Consider the following 16006-nt stretch of genomic DNA (forward strand, 5'->3'; position numbering starts at 1 on the left):
ATAATATATAATTAATTATATAATTAATATATATATATATGTACCACAGCTTCTTTATCCAACCATCTATTGTAGGATACTTTAGTTGATTCTATGTTCTGGCCACCGTGAATAATGCTGCCTTGGACGTCGGTGTCCAAAAATCTTTTCAGATATGGATTTTGAAGTCTGTGCGGTAAATATCCAGTAGAGGGATTGCTGGATCGTATGGTAGATCCATTCATAGTTTTTTGAGGAACCTCCATACTGTTTTCCATAGTGGCTGTGCCAATTTGCGGTCCCATCAGCAGTGTATGAGGGTTCCTTTTTCTCTGCATTTTCACCAACATTTGTTGTTACTTGTCCTGTTGGTTATAGCTATTCTAACAGATGTGAAATGGTATCTCATTGTGGTTTTGATTAGCATTTCCCTAATAGCTAACAATGTTGAGCATCTTTTCATATATTTGTTGGCCATTGGTATGTCTTCTAGGGAGAAGTGTCTGTTCAGGTCCTCTACATATTTTTTGAATGGATCATTTGTTTTGTTGTTGTTGTTGTTGTTGTTATTGAGTTGTATGAGTTCTTTTATATTTTTGGATATTAGGCCTTTATCAGAGACATTGCTTGCAAATATCTTCTATTCAGAGTGTTGTCTCTTTACCTTGTTGACAGTTTCTTTTGTTGTATAGAAACTTTTTAGTTTGATGAATGTCCCATTCATTTATTTTAGCTTTTACTTCTTTTGCCTTTAAGGTCAAATTCATAAAATCTTCTTTAAGTCCAAAGTCCTTGAGTTTAGTTCCTATGTTTTCTTCTATGCAATTTATTGTTTCAGGTCTTATATTCAGATCCTTAATCCATTTTGAGTTCATTTTGGTGTGTGGAGATAGACAACAGGCTAGTTTCATTCTTTTGCAGGCGACCTTCCAATTTTCCCAGCACCATTTACTGAAGAGGCTTTCTTTTCTCTACTGCATGTTTTTGGCTTTTATGTCAAAAATTATTTGCCCATATAAATATGGGTTTACTTCTGGACTCTCGATTCTGTTCCACTGGTCCGTGTGCCTGTTTTGCTGCCAATTCCATGCCATTTTGATTACTGTCGCTTTGTAGTATAATGTGAAGTTGGGCAGAGTGATGTCTCCAGCCTCATTCTTTTTTCTCAGGATGGCTTTGGCAATTTGGGGTCTTTTGTGCTTCCATACAAATCTGATGATTTTTTGTTCTATTTCTTCAAAAAACGCTGATGAGATTTTGATGGGGATTGCATTAAATCTGTATAATGCTTTAGGTAATATGGTCATTTTAACCATGTTGATTCTTCCAATCTAAGAACACGGAATATCTTTCCATTTCTTTGTATCTTCTTTGATTTCTTTTAACAAGGTCTTATAGTTTTCATTATAAAGGTCCTTCACATGTTTTGTTAAATTTATTCCATTTATTCAAATCATAAGTTGAATGAGAAAGGACAATAAAATGTGTCAACACCAAAATAAGTCAGATGTTGGAATTAACTGATAAGGATTTTAAAACAAATAGAAAAAGGCTGCAACACATTGGCTTGAAAATTGAAAAAGAAATGTAAATCTCAGCAAAGAAATAAAAATTATAAAAAGAAATCAAATAGAAAGTGTAGAACAGAAAAATAAAATAACACAAATAAAAAAGGCATGGATTTGTTTAATAATAGAATGCAGATAAAAGATGGTATGATCACTGAACAGATTAATAGTATTTACTCAATCTGAAACACAGAGAAGATCAACTGAAAAAAAAATGATGAGCCTCAGGGTTCTGTGGGACAATAACAAAAAAACTAACATTCATATGGTTGAAGTAAGGTTATATGAATAACTTGATAAAAAGTTTATATATAAGGTAGTGAGAGAACAGAACTCAGAAAATATTCAAGAAAATAATGACTAGAAACCTCCACAAATTGGAGAAAGTCATAAACAAATTTAAATTAGCTGAGTGAACAACATATAGGATGAATGAAAGTAATCCACATTAAAATAAATAAACTTCTGAAAGCTAAATGCAAAGAAAAAAAATTCTTGAAAGAAGCCAGAGAAACAGCACATAACTTATAAAGGATTTTCAATTCAGTTGATGGCAGATTTTCTATCTGAAACCATAGAGACCAGAGGAAGTGGCACAACATCAACTACTGAAAGAAAATCACTGTCAACAGTGAATTTGGTGGTTGGTGAAATATTCTTTGGGAATGAGGGAAATAGAGAGATTTATGGACAAAAGAAAAAAAAGAAAAAATTATTAGTAATCCTACCCTGAAAGCTTAAATAATTTTTCTAAACAGAAAGGAATTATAGTAGAAGGCTAGAATTTCAGGACATGAGAATGAGTAAAAAAATGTGGATAAATATAACAGATTTCCTTTTTCTGGTTTCTTAAATAATATTTGCCAGTTGAAATTAATATAACATCATATGATATGGTTCTCATATATAAAGGAAATACCTATATCAGTTATATTTTAAATGGTAGGGAGATAAAAGCAATTAAACAGAAGTAAAGCTTCTGCACTGCATTTAAAGTAATAAAATAAAATCGTATGTTTATGTAATACAGATATGCCTATATTATATATTATATATCATGTATAAATCTCTGTATTATTTTTATACCTATGTAAACCTAACATCATATCAAAATAAAAAGTATGAATAATTGATATAAAAGTCAAAGATAGACAAATTCACAATCATAGTAGAAATCTCACACACCTATGCAGTAGCTAGACAACAAGCAAGAAAAAAATCTCCAGGGTTACATAATATTTGAACACTAATAACTCTATCCAATATGTAAACAGAGGACAGAACAACCAATAATAACAGACTTCATATTCTTTTCAAGAGCACATAGAACATTTCCCTAAATCAATCATGTACCGGGCCATAAAGTCTAAGTAAATTTTGAAAGATTGAACTAATTTATCTTATGTCCTCCAACCACAGTAAAATTAAACTAGATATAAATAACAATAAGATAACTAAAAATGCCATAACTTTTTAAAAATTAAATCATATATTTACTGTTATGAAATCTGGTAAAAAAAAGTTTTGATGAAAAAACAGCATTTATTTCATAATCAGTATTTTAAATTCTTTTTAAATATAGCAAATTGAAATCAGAGATATATAAAAATCATACCATATTACAACTTGGGTCTATTTTAGGAGTGCTATAAAAGTTTAACATTTGAAAATCTGTCAAAGAAAGATACAAGAAGAAAAACAACCATTGATGAATTAACTCAAATATGTCAGTCCACACAAATTAAAATATAAATTAAGTGCAATGCCAATCAAAGTTCCTTAAGGTTATTTTTATGAAAATTGAGATTGCAGTTCTAAAATTTATATGAAAATATATTTAAAAAAACAGAAACCGTCACAGCAATGTTGAAGAAAAACAAAGCTAGACGATAACCACTTCAAAGTTATAATGAATAAGACAATGTGATGTTGGTCCAAATATAAACAAATGGATGAAAAGAACAGAACAGAGAACTTGTATTTATCAAATATACCTTCAAGACAATAAAAATCAATGCAGAGGACAGAAGTTATCCTCAGTTCATATATCCTTTATGTCCAGTATATAATAAAATATAGTATAGAAAGCAATAAAAAGCAAACATATAACATAGTAAATAATGGCAAAAACTTGGACATTTTGCAGAAGAGATCATTTGAATGGCTGATAAATATATAAATTTACCCCAATGTCTTTTTTTTTTTTGCTGCAATAGCAAAAAGCTTTGAAATTTGAGCTAATATAACAAATTATCTTATTAATCCCATAGTTTCCTCACTTGAGTATCTTAGCATTTCTTGTTATATACTTTCTGCATCGACAACAGATAATTAATACAAGAACACAATGACTGTGTAATTCTGCTGACAGATTTGTCTCTAAGCATTTTTAAATTATCATTTTATTATGTTCTTATTTGCATACTTTTTAGTAAGTTCTATCAGTTATTTCTTTTCTTTGTTTCCCTGTATGTAATGATATCATTTATTTTTCTGGCAACATTTTTGTTTTTATTTTCATCCATGCATTTCAATAATTTTATTTTAGTATGTCCTGATGTATATTAATTTGTGCTTGTCTTGCTTATTGTTCATTGAGCTTATTTGACCTATGGGTTGATTTTCATCATTAAGTCTGAAAATATTTTGAAAATTATTTATTTAAATATTTGTTCTACCCTGTCTCCTTTACTGACAAGATTCCAATTACAGAGATTTTAAACTCTATTATATTTTTTCACAGGTGACTTATTCTCCCCTTAGCTTTTTTTTTTTTTTCAGCCATCTTTTCTTCCTTGCTATTTCAATTTGGATAGATTCTGTTACCCTTTTTCAACTCAAATATATTTTTTTCTTTTGTGTTATCCAAATCAGTGTTAAACCTTTCCAGAATTTTTTTTTCATTTTAGCTATTAGTTTTTAAGATCTGAAAATGTCATGTTTTATTATTAATAGCTTCTAGTTTTGTACTCATAATGTTCATGCTTTCCTTTAACCCATTTCCTGTTTGCCCTGAATACTCACCGGTGGCACTTGTGCCTGCAGTGTTTACCCCAAGATAACTCACAGATTCCAGTCCTAATCTTACTCCCAAAGTTTGTTGCAAAATATCTTGCTTTTGTTATTATTTTTGCATCACTCTAATATATTGATAGTCTTTGGAAACAAATGACATCATTCTCTCTACAGCATTCTGCTTTTAGTAGTGATATTTCCATTTACAAAATACAGTAATTCTTGATTGCAGAAAATGTCAAATCCTAGATATTCCGATTTGTGTTGTTCCGAGCTTTGAAAATTACCGCACGCACAAAGAAAATTATTAAATATTGACTGTTATATACATTTATGTTACATTAGGATTAGAAATAAGTTCTATTAGAAATGACTCCAAGAACAGTTTTTATATTTTATTTTCACATGGAAAACCAGTCAGATTTACTTCAGCTTCAAAGAGTATGTTTATACAAAATTAAATTAACTCTGGCAGCGAGCTGCACTTTTTTTCTAAGTAGGAAATGGATTAAATTATTGAACACATTTGTAACACGTTTTAAAGTATTTGACTTATAATTCTACCATCTCTTATTTTTGGTCTTGTTTCTACTGGTTGTTTTTTCTCAGAGTTGGTGATAGTTTGCGCTTCATTGAATATCTACTAATTTTCATTGTGTTCTGGACGTTTTACTATATGTGCCCATGTGAGTGCATTCATGAATACAAGTGTATGTTTATGCAGTCTTCCTTCAAAATTAATTTTGCAGAATGTTAATTTACTGTGCATATAAACTCAAGTCATCTAAGCCTTCTTTTTTAAACTTTTTAGAGAACAGTAAGGAAAGTTATTGCTTTATAATTCTGGTTATACTTCAGCTTAATATACCTTGATACTTCTTTTTCTGTCATTGTCCAACCTCACTCCATTTATGTATAGTGTCATATTCAGGCAAAGACTCAAAGACATTCTTAAAGATATTTTTATCTTTGTTTAAATAGCTCTTTCCTCGCTGCATCTGGTACTATCTCTGAAAATTCCAGCTGCCTCCATTCTCCATCTACTGACCTACCTCCACTTCACAACCAAAAATGAGCACTATTATATACCTCTTGACTTTGTGGTCTAGAAAGTTCTGTTTGGCAGAAAACAAACACCTGAACTATCATGGGGCTTACTTCATTATTATTTTTTTTTAATCTCTTAGGAATAATAGCCCCATTTTGCCAGGTTTCTAATTTCTAAAAATATTGTTTCCATGTATTTTGTCCAATTTTCTAATACCAATTACTCCATCATGTCCAAAAAAAGTTAATTACAATTCATTTTTATAGATCCTAATTGATATATTTAAGTAAATTTATTAAGCATTTCTATTTTTTATTACATTTTAAAGTAATGAAATAATCACTCTACATTTTGTAGCTGAATATTTATAACAAATGAAATTTCTCTCGTTCTTTAATGAAATAAGCCTTAACATGTATCTTCATTATTCTTAAAAATATATACTTCCAGAATGTTGAATATTTAAAAATAGTAACACAAAAGTCCAACCCTCACATGAAATTCTCATTTAACTAAAGAGTGTGTCCTAATACAATCTCTTTACCTGACAAGACGATGATCTGGCCTGACAGATTTGTCAAAATTGTTCCTTATGATAATAATAAGGGTTTTTATATTATAAGTTATATAGCTTTCAAATTATTGTGACTTCATAAGCTTATCAATAATAGAGGAAAATAAAAATTTTGAAACAACTTTGAATATTGTTATTAACTTTCCAGTAGTGATTCACATTAAGTGAAAAACACCCTAGTTTATTGTGTTCCAGACATTAACTGCAGCAAGGTTTTAAAAATATATTTCCAACTTATCAAAAGCTAAAAAAACTTTTAAAAATCATTTTCTTTAAGAGTTATAAAGTTCCCAAGAGTTATCAAATATGATGTAATATTTTAATATAATACTTTATGCTGAAGAAAACTAAAAATATGATCTTTGTATTTAATATTACGTGATTTTCCTCATGTGGTCATAAAAAAGAGAGAAGTGTGTAAAAAGATGTAAATAAAACAGTCACTCGAAAATTCTGGTTTATTTACATAGTTTTTAAATTTAATTTTAATTAGAACCCAATAGAGTATGAAAAACATGGAGCTATTCAGTGAGAAAAAAATAATGTTAATGAGATAAATTAGATTTCCTATCTATATATTGCCTTTATAGTCAGTATATCTACAACAATGCATGAAATATTAAATTTGTACTAGCAGCACAGTACAATTATATGTTGGGAAATATTAATTAGCTATTATTAAATCAATAGGTTGTTCACCAATTTGTCCATTACTTGAATATCAGATAAAGAAAAATGATAACTAAGTGTAGATCAAGGTTTTGATAGCAGAATAGTGCATTTTTTAAAAGTCAGTTTTTGAGGTCTTTTCAGTCATCATAACTAACACTGTAATGCATTGCTATTAATAATATGTTTTAACATATATTATCCACTTTGAGATTGCTGTAAACTTTGTGAAGTCAAGTTTCTAGGAAATCAAAATTGAATATTCACAATCAATTTAACCAAAATCACTTGAGAATTGAACTCACAGGAATTATAAGTTTTCCAAATTTAGAACTGAAATTGAATGATTATGTTATTCATTTCACAAATGTTTATAATTTCCTATATGTACTTACTACCCAGAAACTAGAAGAAGGGATGCAGATGTATTTTCCATTCTGATTCCATGGTTCTGGAATATCAAAATAGAAAATCCACAATGATTTTACTAAATGATTTTAGATTTTAACTCATAGAAATTAATATAAACACTTTCTAAATCCAGATATATTTCTTACCTTCATTGAGTTGCAGGATGAGATATGGCTTCTGTACTACCTACCTGGCAGGCAAGGCTTTAAAGAGTGTTTCGAACCATGCTAGAAGATTAAAATATCTTACCTTACAACTTTGCATAAGATTGATTGATTTGTGTATGTGGAAACAAAGTGAGAAAAAAAGAGGGGGAGGAAATTTCAGTGTCATGGATTTTAAGTGGCAGAGCTTATATTCATAATCAGGAATAATTTTAATATTTCCCTATATCATGTATTTTAAATATCATAATTTCCTTTTTATTATAGTCAGATATACTTATTCAAGTCATTGATTCATCATCAACTATTCTAATGAAAAAAGAACTATGCCATTGATCGAAGAAAATACAGAAGCAAGAGGATTATTACACAAGAACTCTGATAAGGGTTTGGTAACCTTACCTTTGAAGGTTTGCTAGCAATACTCACTTTCTTTCTACCAGAGAAATTAATTTTCTGACAAAAAAGGAAAACTGACATCTGATTATCCAGATGGCCCGATAGTGGCAGCATTTTCAAGTCCAGGGCATATCTCTTACTCCCCACAAAGTTTACTCAAGTAGATAAAAAAAATTATGGGCTGTTAATTTACTGAATATGATAGATATTTTACCAAACACTCACAATGTAATTAAACTAAAATTAGACATAAAAATGCCAACCCATATTTTTTATAGACAGCCTTTAAAATAGTAATTACCCAATTAAAATTAAAGAAAAATAGAAAAATCTTTGCCCTGTATTCTAATTTTCAAGGCAATATACAATGAGCAGAAACAGTTGGTTTAAAGGAATCTCCTGAGTTGCACAAAACACCAACAGACTAAAATTATTTTCCAGTATGTCACCTTCGAGCTGGTGCCTAGTTCCTGTCTTCTTACCTTATGCTTGCTTCTCATTCCCATATTGTGCCCGTTGCCTAGAATTGCATCAGTAGTAGGAAAAAAAAAAAAAAAAACTTCTATATTGTCCCAAAAATAATTCCTTGAGGCTCAATTTTCATTGTAGGGTTTTTTTTTTAATTTTATTTTTAGATTTTAACAATTAAAAATTATATGCTAAGTGGCCTCCAATTGGTGACTAGTAATATTCTCTCCTAAACTCTATATTTCTAGATTTCAAAATCTTGGTATATACTAAGATGTATCTAAAATGCCATATCCTTCATCAATTTCTCTTTAATTACGTCCTTTGAACATCAATATGTCTTTGTTTCTCTCTTTCGAATTTATTATTTGTTATAGTGCCCCAATGGACATTAATCAATTACTAATCTATAATATTTTTAAGGGCAGATATCTTATTTTATATTTACATGCAAAACACTCCAAAAAAACATTTTAGTAATAGCATATCCCCAAATGTTATACTGAACAGAGACTTAAAATAACTACTTAATTATTTGCTATTAAAATTCATTTTAAACTTAAACTCCTAATACACTAACTACATTTTTTATATTATCATAATACATACAGTTAATTCCTTATTTGATTTTTCCTCAAAAACAAACAGCACAAGAGATATGACTTCATATCATTTTGGAAATTATGTTTAGATTGATAATGAATAAAAATAGTTATAGTTTCTGTATTGTTCCACTTTAAAATATAACCATGTAGTACGTTAAATATATTTTCATGCAAACAGAATTTTCAACATGTTCTAAAGTTCTATTGATTATCACTTGATTTGTTTAATTTAATATCTCTTGGTTAAGCTTAAATATGTTAACCATCTTGAGAGATTTATAATATTTGAATTCAAATTCTTAATACAATTATGTGATCACTTATGTATCTTGGCATTTTGTATCTAGAATAATATTCTTAATATCAATGAAAATTAAATTTCAACTTGAAATCCATTTAATACCAAAAAGCATCTAGATGAAAAGAGGGCAAAAATCAAGTAATTGCTTTATCTAGAGGCTGCTAGACATTCAAATGTTTCAAAATAAGCTAATAAGATAGTGGAGTCTCTAAGAAGTCATTATTTCATGACTTCCAGGGAATATGATGGTGACAGACCACCTTTTAGTGTACTATTGGGAGCTTTGAAAAATTAGCAAACAACCAGAAAAAAGAATCAGGAAATCTGAGATTTAGATGATGAATATCACAATCAACATATAACAGCCATTTGAATTCTTTGCCAAACCAACACAAATGTGCTGATGAACTGTGTTCCCTAAGTAAAAGGAGCCTGACGCCAGTGAGCATTCAAGTTCATCAATATGTGAAAATTAGATGAGGCGACAGGCTCAGAGAGCAAGTTAGGTAGTTCAAATTGGTAAACAATGTGAAGAGTAATTTAATGTGTCATTTTTATATAAAAACAAATGTAAATTAATTATGTAGAGGAAAGCAAAATTAGCATAACTTTTTCTGACATAAAAATGATTCAAAATAAATTTTAAGATACAGGGAAAAGGAATCAAATTTCTGATTCTGTAGTTATTCACTTGCCTCTTCATATATTTCACCACAAATGTTCATAAGGCACTGAAATTTTATAAGTCTGAAATTTTACTCAACTTGCAAGCTAACAAGTTAACCTGCTATGGGTTCATGAAGGCTGATAGAAGACACAAGGCTCCTGGGTCAGAGTTAAAGAACTTCATTAATCATAATGACAGACAGCACAATCTTCATGTTCATGACAGTTTCTCCTGGCCCTCAAGTCCCACAGGCAGATGCAGAATGGCCCATAAAGATGCTGCTTATGAATCATCTTTTGTAATGAGCCACAAACACACCTTTGCCCCAGAAGGCAACATTATCTTTCTTATACTAATAGTAAATAAACCTGCCTTTAGCTTTTAGAAGGAGGCAAAATCTCTATCTTGTTTTTTTGCTATATCGTTGAAAAGATAGTCCAAAACAAAAGCCATCTGTGCCTCTGCTTACCAGATATACAAAAAGGTCTGAGTTCCATGGAAAATTGTTTCCAACAATATCTATCCTTCTTTTCTACAGTGTCTTGGTTTGTGGCGAATTGTCCCATGAATATGTTGTTCTATCACAAATTCTAATTAATCAGCCTGTCATAGTTTGAGACAAAGTCATTTCAATTTTTTTTTTTTATACAGCATTTAATTCAGGCTACTATGAGCAGGACTTGAAGAATAAAATGAGGCCAACCTGCCATATTAACCTTAAACATACCCCTTAGCATCCCAGATCCAACCAGAAGAAAAAAACTTACAAACTCTACCTTGTCCCCAAAAAAGTACTTGGCAAGTGAGTTAAGGCTGACCTAAATATTTTCCATCGCAGAGGTGCTGTTTTAGTTAACACTTAAAGATCTCTTATGACCATTCATAATGTGCAAGCCATTATGTTTTGAAGAGGAAAACAATTTTATGCTTGATTTCCACACAAAAAATACAATTCTGAGGATACATATAGTGACCCTGGAAAGAATGTGTTGGTTACAATTATTGCAAATGGGACATTTGCCGGGATGTAGAGGTTGATAGTGCCTCCAATGTGGCCTCCTAGTCACCTGATAGGTTTTGTTGAGTATAGTGTTTGTTTTTAGATGAACTGTCTAAAAGAAGGCAGTCAAATTAGATCTGTTTGTCTACACTAACACTTATGCAGCATTCAGTTGCCCTACAGAATGAGTGATGTCTAAAAAATGGGAGTAGAGAAGATACATGGAGGAGTGGAATGGTGTTTTTTGTGAAAGGTGCAAAAGCTGGAGTCATATCATACTGATGCTGATAGGTTTCTGAGTAATGTTACAGGAAATCATGTCAGAAATATCTTGCTGAAATAGCAGACCCAAGCATTATATTTAAGATACTTGCAAGAATTTAGAAGATCCCAACCACAAAGTTGTCCTCCTAATGAAGGCTCCAGGAATGGCTTTGAATGACAAAAGATCATTAAAGCTTTTACCTTCTTCATATTTCCTGGGACCTATAAAATTTCCTACCTAGGTGAATTGATTCTTATATTCTCTCCATTATCACAAAATTGATTTGTCCCATTGCAATAACTATCATGTCACCTTTTTTTCAATTATCTCTACTTTCGCCCACACTTTTGGTCCAAAAGAGTTAACTGCCAAATAGTCAGAGCATTTTTGTAAAATGTGTAGAGACCCATTAGGTAGCCCACATAGGCCCATCTGGTTCACTGGAGTGGAACTTGGTGAACAGGGTTCTTAATAAAGTTCTCATTATTCTCATCATCAATGATTATGTCAATCCAACAAAAGAGTCTAGGTAAGTAAACCAGAATTTGAACCCATAAGCTTATTCTGGCTAAGCTACCACCCGAAGGATTATAACAACGAAGCTGGCTTGGGATCACCATTGAGGGAACTAAAGCATCACAATCAAGGTCAGGTGGAATTCTGAATTCTCAAAATAGGGTGATACAATATTCAATCTCTTTTCCTAATTATTACTCAGGAATTGACTAAGAGTAAATGATCACTTTCAAGGAACAGTACATTCAGTGACTAAACTGCAATTCTTAAGGGTAAAGCAAGAGGAGGTGAAGAAGGTTGTGTTGGAAATCATTTTGAATTACTTTTTGAAGAGACCATTCTAACACTCAGAACCAGGAAATGCTATGAATAGTAAGGAGTGTGGAATTCCCATCGAGTACATTGTCTGTTAGCCATTTTTTGAGTTATTTTTGTGATAAAAGACACTTTTAGACTGAAAATTAATCATAAATCTGAAAATACGATATAAATTAATTTCCGTGTTCGAAACATCCAACAAACACTGTTGTGCTTAGAGTTAGTTCTGAGTGGAATAGAAACTCCGTAACCTGAAAAATAGACAGTATTGCCAGTGAGAATCTGTAAAGGATAAACTAAAAACATTTGCAGGAAATTTAAAGGTTGACAATGTGACTACTGGTGTAGGTAGCTAAAATGATATGTGAGCAGTGATCATTGAAAATGAAGATGTAAAGTACCTGAAAGACAATAGTGTCCAATCCATGTAGACATATATTTGTGATAATAAGCTAGATACAGCCTATGTGCCAAAGCATTAAGGGATTTGAGATAGTGACTTGGTTCCTGAGTTGACAGTAATGAAAAAGAATAGTTAGGCAGATTGAATTTAAAATGGATTAAAAACAAAATAAGAGGGTATTTGCACAAGTTTAAAGGAAGGCTAAATGCTTAAAGGCAGCATTGAGATGGAAAATATGTGAGAGGGAAAATCAGAGTGTAAACTGAGTATAACATATTAGTGGAACTATAAGATATTAGAACTGGAAAGGAATTTTGATATCACCTTCTGCATTTCCTTTTTTAAGCTTAGTGAAAAAATGATTAAATGATATCTATACATATTTTTTGTCTTCACGTATTTGATGGGCAAAATATTGCTGGCTATAATGACATCATGAGTTTCTGCTTTCTGACAAAAATGTACAGGGCATCTTCTAAATGATGAAACATATGTTAGTACAGCTGCTTCTAAGTTTCAACACAATACAGTATAACATTTTTGCTTTTGAATATGGACAAATATGAAAAATTATGGTGATTAAGATGGATTATGCCTAGTTTTGTTGAGCAGCAAATGTCCTAATATGAAGTTGGAGTTGAATAGTAAAGGGACCTTAAATTTCATCTCATCTAAGAACATTCATCTCCAAAAATGTAGCTTGTTCAAATATTATTTCAGGTTCCCTTTTAAGTATTTAATTTAAGAGAAAATGCATATATGCACATGTGTATCTTTTATGGTTTTCAGTCTTGGCATCTTTATAAATATAAATTTAAAAATAGGATCTTTACTATTTATTTATTAAAAATAACTACTAGGAAAAATAACAAAATTTTTTATATAATTATAAACTTGTAAATTACTTAAAATCTTGCTCAGATTAAAGCTCTAAGTCTCAGGCTTGGAAGATGACTTCTTATCAAGGTTGTAGAGTATATTAACAGGTAATAAAATTATCAGATGCCACTTAGGGTACATATTACTTGTTTTTCCCATGGAGGAAAAAAAAAGGAACACCGTGGATTGCAAAAGAAGGAAGAAACGTGATTCAACTAGGTAATATTACTTCAGATTAAATTCATATACTAATATTAATGGATAAAGTCACGATTCTTTCAGTGTTTATATATACATTCTAATTCAGATTTTAAAATTGTGTGGATGTTTAAGGAAATGTAATTTTGAATCATCATCATCAAAATTACTGCTTTGGGAATATTCTATAGCAGGATTAATAATTTTCAGCACCCAGAAAAAACACACCAGCAGATTCAAAACATGCTTATAGGGGGCAGTCAACTGCCAGTTGAGCACATTTTTAAAATAATCTAAAAACAAAAAAAATAAAAAATATACTATAGAAAAAAAGCTATGCAATGAGATGCAACGGAAAGTAAATGGGAAAGATAATAAAAGGAGAGAAACAGAAAGAAGAAAAATTAAATGAGCATTCAGTTGGTAATTTAGTCATTACAAAGCTGGAAAGCACCTTATGAAGATATAAAAATTATGAAACATGATAATCTTGCAAGCAGGGAGGACTGGGAGATTATCATCACCTATTTAAATCTATTCCTTTCTCCCTCATGAATAGTGTCACTTTTGTCATAAATTTAGTAACCTTTATATATTTTGATAGTAATACTTTGACAGATATATGGTTTGCAAATATTTTCTCCAATTCTGTAGGCTATCATTTCATTTTGTTGATTGTTTTTGTTGTTGTTCTTTTTGCTGGATAGAAAGATTTTTAGTTTGATGCAATCGCATTTGTCCATTTTTGCTTTTGTTGTCTGTGCTTTTGGTGTTGTATTTGCACATTTGATAAAGAGTTAATATCCAAAATATACACGAAACTCCTCAAACTCAATAGCAAAAAACAATTCCATTTACAAAATGTGCGAAGGACATTAATAAACATTTCTCCAAAGAAGACATACGATAGTTTAACAGGTATATGAAAATGTGCTCAACATCACTAATTATCAAGGAAATAAAAATTAAAACCACAATGAGATGTCACATCACTACTGTTAGAATGGCTATTATTTTTTAAAAGAAGGAAAGCTAAAGATGTGTTAGTGCAGAAATTAAAATTCTTGTGTGCTGTTGGTGATAATGTAAAATGGTATAGCCATTATAGAAAACAGTATAAAGATCCCTCAAAACATTAAAAATAAAATTATCGTATGATCCAAAATTTCCACGTCTGGGTATGTATCCAAAATAATTAAAATAATTAAAGAATTAAAGAATTTCAAAGTGATGACTGCACTCCCATATTCATTGCAGGATTATTCACAATAGTTAAGATATGGAAACAACTGAAATTTCCATTGACAGATGAATAAATAAAGATCATGTAGTATATACATACAGTAGAATATTATTCAGCCTAAAAAAAAAGAATAAGCATATCATTTGCAACAACATGGATGAACCTGGAAGACATTATGTTAAGTGAAATGTCATTCACAAAGGTACAAGTACTGTATGATTCCTCTTATATGAGGTATCTAAAATTGTCAAACATACAAACAGACAACAGAATGGGGATTGCCAGGGGAATGGGGAGTTGTTGCTCAATGGGTGTAAAGTTTCAGCTTTGCAAGATGAATAAGTTCTAGAGATCTCTGTACAGTGTAATGCATATAGTGAATGTTTGGTATCATACACTTAATTTTTTTAAGAGAGTGCATCTCATTTAAGTGGTCTTACTGGAAAAACAAACAAAAAACAAAAGAGCAGAAGGAAACATTTTAGGGCTATAAATAGGTTCATTACTTGATTGTGATGATGGTTTTATGGATCTATGCATACTGCAACTCATCAAACTCTATACATTAAATATGTCCATGTTTGCATATCAATTATATCTCAATAAAGTTGTTAAAATTAGGTAATCTGATATATTACTTATTTATTTTTGTAAGTCTTTTCTCTTCATCAACCTATGTGTTTATCTTTGTGCTAGTAGCACATTATTACTTACTGTTATATAGAGTAGATGTTAAAATTTACTGACAAATTCTTCACATTTAGTCTCTCTAAAATAATCTTGACTATGCTTTATTTTTGCATTTCCATATACAGTATGGTTCAACTTACTAATTTACACACACACACAAAGATATAAGTATGCATATTCATACAACTTCTGGGAGTTCAGTAGAGATTACTTAGAATTTGTATCTCAATTTTGGAAATTTTATATAAAAATATTGAGTTTTTGGGTACATGAAAATCAGCAAAATTTTGTAGTTTCAAATGGTTGATGAATATGTCATTAGATTAAATCCTAGGATTTTATGACTTTGGATCTAATAACATTGCATAAGTAACTTACACATTCTAGTTTTTTGGATATCCTTTTTATTTTCTCTTTATCCAACTATGTCACTTTTAAATAGAGATAGTTTTACTTTCTTTTCTATATTCCTATCTATTTAAAATATATAGAATTATTTGTATATATTTATTTCTGTTTAGGTTGTAATGTAATTGAAGTTATATCAAGAAATTATCCAAATTATCTAAATTTTCACATATATTATCTCAAATTGTTTGTGATATCTTTTTAACATTCTATTTTTG

Source organism: Pteropus vampyrus, unplaced genomic scaffold (genome assembly GCF_000151845.1).
Source record: "Pteropus vampyrus isolate Shadow unplaced genomic scaffold, Pvam_2.0 Scaffold33, whole genome shotgun sequence".
NCBI classification, from domain to species: domain Eukaryota; kingdom Metazoa; phylum Chordata; class Mammalia; order Chiroptera; family Pteropodidae; genus Pteropus; species Pteropus vampyrus.